Here is a 9,985-nt window from a genome sequence, read left to right on the forward strand (position 1 = left end):
TTCTATACAAAATTCTATTTTCCTTTTTTTTTTTTTTTTGGTAGAATTTGACAAAGCTCTTTTAAGAGCCATCTGAAAGAAGAAACAATCAAAACTAATTAAGAATATTTGAAAATAAAAGAAACTAGCTTTACCAGATTAAAAACCCATTACAAATTAACTACTACAGTAGTTAATTAATATTGTCTGGTACAATACATGGTCAGATTAATGATGTTTAATAGATCAGAAACTGACTCTGGGGTAATTAGGACTATCGCATATAACAAAGCAGAAATTGAAAATTAGTGGGGCCCTAGCTGGTTTGGCTAAGTGCAGTGATGGCGAACCTATGACACGCGTGTTAGATTTTGCAAATGTTGAATCCAAGGATCTGCGCTCGGGCCAGGAGCTGTGGGCTCGGCTGGAAGAACTGGAGCGACAGGAGGAGCTGCTGGGCGAACTTGAGAGTCAGCCTCCTACTGTGGCTGCAAACGGAGAAGACACAGCGTCTTCCCAAGAGCGGAAGGAAGACGCCGGCACATGTGTGAACGGACGTGTGAACGGACGTGTGAATGGGACGCATCCAGCGGCCGAGGCCGCGGCTCCCAGCTGTCGGCCCGCGGACGACACCGCTGCGCTCGCTGCCCCCTCAAGTGATGAGGATGAGGATGGTGACGACGACGATGCTCTTGGGCCAGGGGCCAGCTCTGTACCAACCATATACTTTCCTCACACCGTCACACCCACGCGGGTTCGAATCGATCCTGGGAAAAACACCACCTTAGAATTCAGCGAGAAGAAGGAAGAAGCCACACGGAAGCGAAGGAGCAGCTGTGGCGGCCACCGGCCCAGAGCGGCCCACGGTCAGGACCCCTGCGGACATCCACAGGGCCTTCGTGAACCTGGGGAACGGGGCCTACGTCCCTCGGGAGTCCATCCTGAAGTCGGGCAGCCGCAGAACAGCGAGGGCAGCGCCACCAGCGAGGGCAGCGCCGACTGCGGGGAGCGCCAGCTGTGAGAGCATTTTGGAGCAGGAGCAGCTTCCGGAGTCGCTCTTGCCCGCGCGGGGACGCTCCAGGCTTTTTCTGGAACTGTAATAGAGAGGGAATTGTCGCCCTGCCTCGCCGGCACCCAGCCGCGGCCCATCCTGTGCGGCCCACGATCCCTGAGCGGAGAGAAGTCCTGTCAGAAGGGTCGGAGGTCACCAAGCGGGTGTCCAAGGTCAAAGCCGACGGGCTGCAGCAGAGGACCTAGGCTGTGTGAAGGAAAACCCCTATTCTGTAAGACTACTGTTTGGAGTTCCCTGCTGTTCTTTGGACGGCCTCTTATTCCAGAAGATAAGTTTGCTTCCTAGCCCGCTTTAGCCTGCTTGAATAATGGGGAAGAGAGACTTGGCTGTCTGGCCTTGGAGGCCAGAGACTAGACCAGGGGTGGGCAAACTTTTTGACTCGAGGGCCACAATGGGTTCTTAAACTGGACCGGAGGGCCGGAACAAAAGCATGGATGGAGTGTTTGTGTGAACTAATATAAATTCAAAGTAAACATCATTACATAAAAGGGTACGGTCTTTTTTTTTTTTAGTTTTATTCATTTCAAACGGGCCGGATCCGGCCCGCGGGCCGTAGTTTGCCCACGGCTGGACTAGACACACCCAATGCCATGCCAGGTGCATTTTTGATTGGATAGAGCTGTGTAGTTTTCCAGGCCGCCGCCAGCAAGCGCACCAAGGGCTGGCTCTTCCATACAGAGGGAAGTTCTGCTTGTGGCTTTGCTTAGAATTTGGATTCATTCCCCTGGGCCCACCGCGGTGAATACCAGTAGGGAATGTGCCAGGGGCAGGGGCCTGGCAGAGAAGAACTACTGAGTGGGCTGAGGGACAGGGACCATGGGAGAGAAAAATTGCTAACTATCTCGCTAGAAAGGCAATGTGTTATGATTAAACCCAGCCAGGTGTGACCTTGCTTCCCTCCCGTGTGTACTTGTAAACTTTATGTGAACTTTTACCCTGCCAGTATCAGAAATGGCTAATAAACCGCTTTGCAGTTTGTTTTTTCTTTTTTTGGAAATACTTTGTAGTATTGCAGATAAAAAGCTTTGCTGTACTCTCGGTCGGCACTGCAAGCTGTGATGCTCCTACGGGAGGGACGCAGCTGTAGTTAGCTGGCCAGCTTAATAAAGGCTCTTAAAATTTAAATTTTGAGTCGGTGGTCTATCTCGCTGATTGAAACCCCTAACAGCTGCAGCAGCGGACCTAGGCTGCAGCAGAGGATCTAGGCTGCAGCAGAGGACCTAGGCTGCCAAGCAGTGGGCGCTTGCGCCCTGCAACCTCGTGCTGCATCATCTAGAGTACCTATCGCTGATGGCTCCTCGGAGCATGGGAGGAGGTGTCCTTAATTAATTTGGAAGCAGATTCTCCTATTCGCTGGTGGAGATGAGGATCCAAGTGAGCCCAGGACTTCCCAGTCCACTTGCTGGTCATCCTCCGGCACCGGCGACACCACTGCTGCCTCTGATGCCATGGCTCTCGGATCGCTTCTCAGAGAGGATGTTCCTGGGCTTGGTTGGTGTTTGAACTAAACGCAGGCAGTTCCATGCCAGCTGTGATGTGCACACCGCATGGACCACATAGCAGAAACGTAAGATTCAGACCCAGCAGTTCTGTTCCTGCTTCAGCCTTTGAATGGCCCTTTAAGAAACCTTCTGGTGGGTTCTGCAGCAAGGTGCCCTTCAACCCTGGGACTGCCGCTGTCCTCGGCAGAAGCTCTCATGGCCTGTGGGCAGGTTTCTTGGTCGGAAGAATGGGATTTTGTAAAGCTTTTTTTTTTAAGTAAAAACTTTATGAAACTTAATAAATAAATAAATAAAAAGGCCCCACTCTATATAACTACATATTGTTTTTGTGATTAATCACCATGCTTTATTTTTTAAAAATATTTTATTGATTTTTTACAGAGAGGAAGGGAGAGGGATAGAGTAGAAACATCGATGAGAGAGAAACATCGATCAGCTGCCTCCTGCACACCCCCTACTGGGGATGTACCCACAACCAAGGTACATGCCCTTGACTGGAATTGAACCTGGGACCCTTCAGTCCTCAGGCTGATGCTCTATCCACTGAGCCAAACCAGTCAGGACATAATCACTATGCTTTAATTATGTTCAATTTGTAACAATGAAAATACATCCTGCATATCAGATATTTACATTATGATTCATAACAGTAGCAAAATTACAGTTATGAAGTAGCAACGAAAATAATTTTATGGTTGGGGGGGTCACCACAACATGAGGAACTGTATTAAAGGGTCGTGGCATTAGGAAGGTTGAGAACTACTGCACTAGAGCAACACACAGGGAGCCCCTCTTGCCAAAAGTATGTTAGCAAACCTGGTGATCTTTGCCAAGCGAACAGGTAAGAAAAGGTGTATACTGTTGTAGTTTTACTTTGTATGTCTATTATCCCAAATAAGGTCACATTGGTTCATGTGTTCATAAGTCATTTGTATTTCCTTTTATGAGAAAGGGTTGTTCAAAACCTTTGTCTATTTTTCTATTGCCTTATTTGTCTATTTAAATTATTTGTAGAAGGGCTTCATCACAGACATTTATCTCATATGCTGTGAAAATATTTTTCCACTTGTCACTTCCCATGTTTTCTTCTAGTATTTTATATTTCACTTTTCATATCAATACCTTTGATCCACGTAAAATTTATTTTAATATAAGGCACAAAGTGCTAACACAATATTTCTGCAGGCAGGTGGTTATCCAGTTGTTCTCACACCAGTCTGTCTTTCCTCCACCAATCCAAAGTGCCAAGTTTATTATATACTGAACTAGAGGCCCAATGCACAAAATTCATGCAAGAGTAGGCCTTCCTTCCCCAGGCTGCCAGCACTGGCTTTACTCCAGCTGCAGGCAGGCACCCAGAACCCAGGCTTCCCTCACAGCCCCGGTTTTGTCCAGAAGGTCATCCAGAAGGCTGTCCGGTCTAATGAGCACATTATGCTTTTATTATTATAGACTAGAGGCCTGGTGTACAAAATTCGTGCACGGGGGGCGGGGGTGTCCCTCAGCCCGGCCTGCACCCTCTCCAATCTGGGACCCCTTGGGGGTTATCTGACTGCCGGTTTAGGCCTGATCCCGCAGTTGGACATCCCTCTCACAATCCGGGACCTCAGGTTCCTAACTGCTTACCTGCCTGCCTGATCGCCCCTAGCTGCCTCTACTTGTCTGCCTGCCTGATCACCCCTAACTGCTTGCTTCCCTGCCGGCCTGATCACCCCTAACTGCTTGCTCCCCTGCTGGCCTGATTGCCCCTAACTGCTTGCTCCCCTGCTGGCCTGATCACCCCTAACCACCTCTGCCACAGTGGTTTTGTCCGGAAGGAAGTTGGACGTCCAGAAGATGTCTGGCTGATCCAGTCTAATTAGCATATTACCCTTTTATCAGTATAGACTAGAGGCCTGGTGCACAAAATTCGTGTACGGGGGAGGGGTGTCCCTCAGCCCAGCCTGCACCCTTTGCAATCTGGGACCCCTCAGGAGATGTGGGATCAGGCCTAAACCGGCAGTTGGACATCCCTCTCACAATCCGGGATTGCTGGCTCCTAACCACTCGCCTGCCTGCCTGCCTGCCTGATTGCCCCTAACCACTCCCCTGCCGGCCTAATTGACGCCTAACTGCTCGCCTGCCGGCCCAATCGCCCACAATTGTCCTCCCCTACTGGCCATCTTATGGCTGCCACCTTGTGACGATGTGAGGGTGGCCATCTTGTGATTACATGAGGGCGTCACGCAAGGGCGCAACGGCCACCTAGGCTTTTATTAGTATAGATTCTCAGGTACAGTTGAGTTTATTTCCATGCTTCCTATGCACCCGCCTATTTGAGACCTTCTCAATGGTCACCTAAATGGATTCAAGTTTCTCATACATTAAAAACAAACAAAAACAAAACCTCTCCTTCAATCCTATAATCCTCTTCAGCTACTGCTATCTACTCTGACCTTCACAGCCAAGCTCCCTGAGAGTGTCTACTTTCTGTCGCTGCATTCCCATATGCTGCTCACTGCATAATCACTGCAGTCGGCTTGGACTCCCCACCCCCATCAATCTGTAGTCCGGATGAATGGGGGACTCTGGGCTATTCTTGGTCCTTTAGTTCTCTATGCAATTCCAACCAGGTTCAATCAACATATTCAAAAGGAACAGAATGTGGCTCAGGATATTCCTTTTCACACAGTTCCCAGTAGGGAGAACCAAAAGCAAGTGACCAGTCAGAAATCAGTTTAGCCACAGTTGTTCCAAGCACCTTAAGAACCTGTGGAGCCCTAACCAGTTTGGCTCAGTGGATGGAGCGTTGGCCTGCAGACTGAAGGGTCCCAGGTTGGATTCCGGTCAAGGGCATGTACCTTGGTTGCAGGCACATCCCCAGTAGGGAGTGTGCAGGAGGCAGCTGATCGATGTTTCTCTCTCATCGATGTTTCTAACTCTCTCTCTCCCTTCCTCTCTGTAAAAAAAAACCAATAAAGTGTATTAAAAAAAAAAAAAAAAAAAACCAGTGGAGTCTGCAGGGGGAGTGCATGGTGGTTGGTGGGAGGACAGCATATTTGACTTCCCATCTGTAATCCAGGCCACCTGCCTCAGCATTTCCCCCATTGCCAGTTCCCAAGCAATGCCTAAATTAGTGTTTGATGGAAGAACTAGGGACTGTAGCCTAGTCAGGTTGACACATTCAAAAGACCATCACAGCCTTGACCGGTTTGGCTCAGTGGATAGAGCGTCGGCCTGCGGACTGAAGGGTCCCGGGTTCAATTCCAGTCAAGGGCATGTACCTTGGTTGTGGGCACATCGGGGTATGCAGGAGGCAGCTGATTGATGTTTCTCTCTCATTGATGTTTCTAACTCTCTATCCCTCTCCCTCTCTGTAAAAAATCAATAAAATATATTAAAAAAAAAAAAAAAGACCATCACAATCCAGCTGGTGTTGTTCAGTGGTTGAACATCGATCAACCTATGCACCAAGAGGTTGCTGGTTTGATTCCTAGTCAGGACACAGGCCCGGGTTGCAGGCTCAATCCCTATTAAGGGGAGTGCAAGGGGCAGCCAATTGATGTTTCTCTCATTGATGTTTCCATCTCTCCTTCTCCCTTTCTCTCAAATCAATTTTTTTAAAAAACATTAAAAAATGACTATTATTCAGTTTCATGTTTTTGTTGTTTTTTAAAATATATTTTTATTGATTTAGAAAGAGGAAGGGAGAGGGTAGAGAGAAAGAAACATCTACCAGATACCTCCTGCAGGCCCCTACTGGGGAAGGAGCCCCCAACCCAGGCATTTGCCCTGATTGGGAATTGAATTGGTGACCTCATTTATGGGTTGACTTTCAAACACTGAGCCACAACAGCCGGGCTAGTTTCACTTTGAATAATGAACATAACAGGATATAAAAGCCAGGTATTTTTGGGCTGAAATTTTTTTGTGAATGGAAGAATGAAACCAGCAAAACAGAAAGGGCATGATATGTCCTAAAAATGCATAGAGATGAAGAGGGGTTTTATGTAAAAGCTCAATTCAAAGAAACTGGAACACTTCCAACACTTGGATTGGCTATTTCATGAGAAACTTTTATGAAAGCATCCTCTAAGATTGCTTACCAGAAGCCAAAGAAAATCTCCCATGTCAGAGTGTCAGGACATGCACACAAACTATGGAGCCACTTTCTGGATTGAGTCAAAAGAAAACATTGGAAGCAGTTCCCCCATCAAATGATGTAATGTGTAGTAGAAGAGATGACATTTATTTTAACACTAGAAGCTTGGTGCATGACATGCGTGCACTGGAGGGGGGTTCCTCAGCTTGGCCTGAGCCCTCTTGCAGTCCAGGACCCCTAAGCCAGCAGGCGGACATCCCCGAGGGGTCCTTAGCGCTGTCGCAGAGGCAGGAGAGGCTCCCTCCACCGCCACTGCGCTCACCAGCTTCTGTCTGAGCAGCACTCCCCATGTGGGAGCACACAGGCCACCAGGGGGCAGCTCCTGCATTGAGCATCTGCCCCCTGGTGGTCAATGTGCATCATAGCAACGGTTGTTCTGACATTCGGTCATTTTGCATATTAGCCTTTTATTATATAGGATTTTAAAGTAGGTCTTTCAGGAAACAGCAGCCTCATTATTCCCCAAGGAGGCTTTTTGCTCATGATTTTGCTTATTATGGGCATGCTGACGCTACCCAAGATTTACTTTGTAAATCGCCTTTGCAAACTACAAAGGCTGTCAACATTTTGGAAGTGGTAAAAAGGTTTTTTGCCAAATAAAACTTTGTCTGAATAGAAAAAGTTCTCTGAGCAGATGAGCCTCCTGCAAAACTGAATTTGCAAATTTAGCGATAAAGAAAGCTCCCTTTTGAACAATAATAGATACAGAGGCAGAGCTGCCTCAAACAGATTGTCAAACTGCAGCGGGAAGGCCGGGGAGGGTTGGGGGGCAGGAGGTAAGGGGGTAAGAGATGAACCTAAGGACTTGTATGCATGCATATAAGCATAACCAATGGACATAAGACACTGGGGGATAGGGGAGGCTGGGGGACTGTCTAGGGCGGGGGGATAAAATGGACACATATGTAATACCCTTTGTAATACTTTAATAAAAAAAAAAATAAAAAAAAAAAAAGAAAGCTCCCCTTGTCATTTTACATAGACGTGCACAGGCAACAAAGACTTTTCCAACATCCTGAAAGATGTTTTGTCAACATTTCTAAAAGTCATCGACTTTATCAGAAGCAGGTCTCTCAATCATTGCATTTGAAAAAAAGTTTACCAGGAAATGGGAAAAGTCATTTGAAGTGCTTCTTAGTGACTTTTGAAAGACCAGTTCTAAGGCATTTGTTCAGACAGCAGAAGTCTTTTTCTGAAAGAGGGAGAAAGCCCACTTCTTGAAAGACTCTGAAGAAAATTATATTCTTAGGTTACCGTATTTGGTGGATACTTTTAACCATCTAAATGAGATGTCTTCCCATTCGAGGTTCTGAAACAACCATTTTGATCTCCTAGAAAATCTGCAAGCTTTCTTGGTAGTGCTGCCCACATACAGTGGTTCTCAACCTTCCTAATGCCGCGACCTTTTAATACAGTTCATGTTGTGGTGACCCCAACCATAAAATCATTTTCGTTGCTACTTCATAACTGTAATTTTGCTACTGTTATGAATCATAATGTAAATATCTGATATGCTATATGTGTTTTCCGATGGTCACGACCTAGAGGTTGAGAACCGCTGACATAGAAGAAAATAGAGCCAAGAACAGCCTTGCAAAGATCAAGTGCTGGGGAAGCACTTTACCTACAGCGCAGACACAGAACACTATCAATTTCTTTGCAGAGAATTTTGACACCTGAAAACACAACTACAGGCTAAGCACGAATCTCACCTAGTGTCCTTATTTCAAGGATAGTGTCTGCTTCAGTTTCTGGTATTGTTTGTCCTTCAACACCTCCAAAAGTTTTGTCCAGAGTTTATAATTATCAGCAGAAGGGTTAGTCTGTTAGAAGCCAGTCCACCATTATCAGAACCAACTGATGGACTTACTGCAGATTCCCAGGCCCTGTCACTAATCTGAGAGAGTAGAGTTCAAGATCCACTGGGCTGAAACTAATCTTCAGGCTTCCCCAGAGGCATCTCCACATCCTTGTGGATGTGCTGCCACCTGCTGGAATAACGACAAAAGTAGCAACCACCATTTCCTGAAAGGGGCTGCTTTTCTAAAATGGCAGCAAGTCCTCAACCAACCCACCAAATCAGAAACCAGACAGGTACCAGGAAGACCTGGGATATTTACAGGGCTTGACCCTAAATGCAAGCCCTAGCACTCCTCTTCAGCCCTGCAGGGTAATCATGCTCCATCCTCATCTTTTTTTTAAATACTTTTATTTCAGAAAGGGAGAGGGATAGAAATATCAATGATGATAATCATTAACCTGCTGCCTCCTGCACACCCGCACTGGGAATTGAGCCCTCAGCCTGGGCATGTGCCCTGACTGGGAATCTAACCGTGGCCTCTTGGTTCCATAGGTCAAAGCTTAACCACCCGAGTCACACTGGCTGGGCTTCCACCCTCATCTTCATTTAAACCAGCATACCTCTGGAGTTAACAGGACTGGACTGTTTCCATCCCTTAATGGGAAGTAGCAGGAAGAACCTTAACTTTCCTGCCCATATTGAGGACACGGTATCAGCCTTTATCTATCAGAGACCAACTCTAATGGCAGGAAAGGTATCTTATAGTACAGGCCCTACCCTAGCAGCCAAGAACTCCTCTTGCAATCATCAGGTCAGGCTCTAGCCTTCTTTACCTTCCCTTCAACAAGGTAAGCTCCCAAAACCCTACTCAAGCTTCCAAGTCAGACAAGCATTGAATAAGTACTATTGGGCCTGAGCTAGTTGCACTCCTACTTCATGCTCCTAGATTCCCAAATTGCCTATTACACACTTAGGCCTGTCAATAGTTGAGCAAAGCAGCCAAGCATCTGCTTGGGAGAAGGCCCGAGTCAATGCTGATGGGTCCCTGGAGGCCCACAAAGACCCCTCACAGGCCCATGACAGTTTAGGAGGGATTAAGCACCATTAACAAAACAACTTTTGATATATTCAATTCTAACTCAACTCAGCCTTTTGAGATTTAACCATGACATGCTTGGAATAATTTTAACTTTTAGTCTAGGAAAACACTGGCTCCCAGCTCATTTTGGTTTCCCTATCAGGACAGATCTCCCTTGGCAGCACCACTTTCATTAGCACTGCCATCCCTCAAAAGCAAGACTTGTCTTGCTCTTAAGTCCTTAGTACTTGGAACAGGACTGATAAGTGGTTGATGTGCCACATGACTTAGATTTCCACATTCCACCAGCAAAAAAAAAAAAAAAAAAAAAAAGACAAAACTACCCACTTACCTTTTAGGTTGGTTTCCTTGTAAGTGTATTGAATTCTACCAGTATTGCTAGTAACCAGGT

At 46.7% G+C, this 9,985-nt stretch overlaps 1 pseudogene across 1 annotated transcript; it reads left to right on the forward strand.

The window, feature by feature from the left end:
* The first annotated feature begins 331 nt into the window (after window positions 1-331).
* Window positions 332-1,236, forward strand: LOC308522550 (unconventional prefoldin RPB5 interactor 1-like; annotated as a pseudogene). The gene has a single exon. The product of its transcript is annotated as an unconventional prefoldin RPB5 interactor 1-like (transcript).
* Window positions 1,237-9,985: the final 8,749 nt, after the last annotated feature.

The sequence above is a fragment of the Myotis nattereri genome (genome assembly GCF_964212035.1).
Source record: "Myotis nattereri genome assembly, chromosome: 7".
NCBI classification, from domain to species: Eukaryota; Metazoa; Chordata; class Mammalia; order Chiroptera; family Vespertilionidae; genus Myotis; species Myotis nattereri.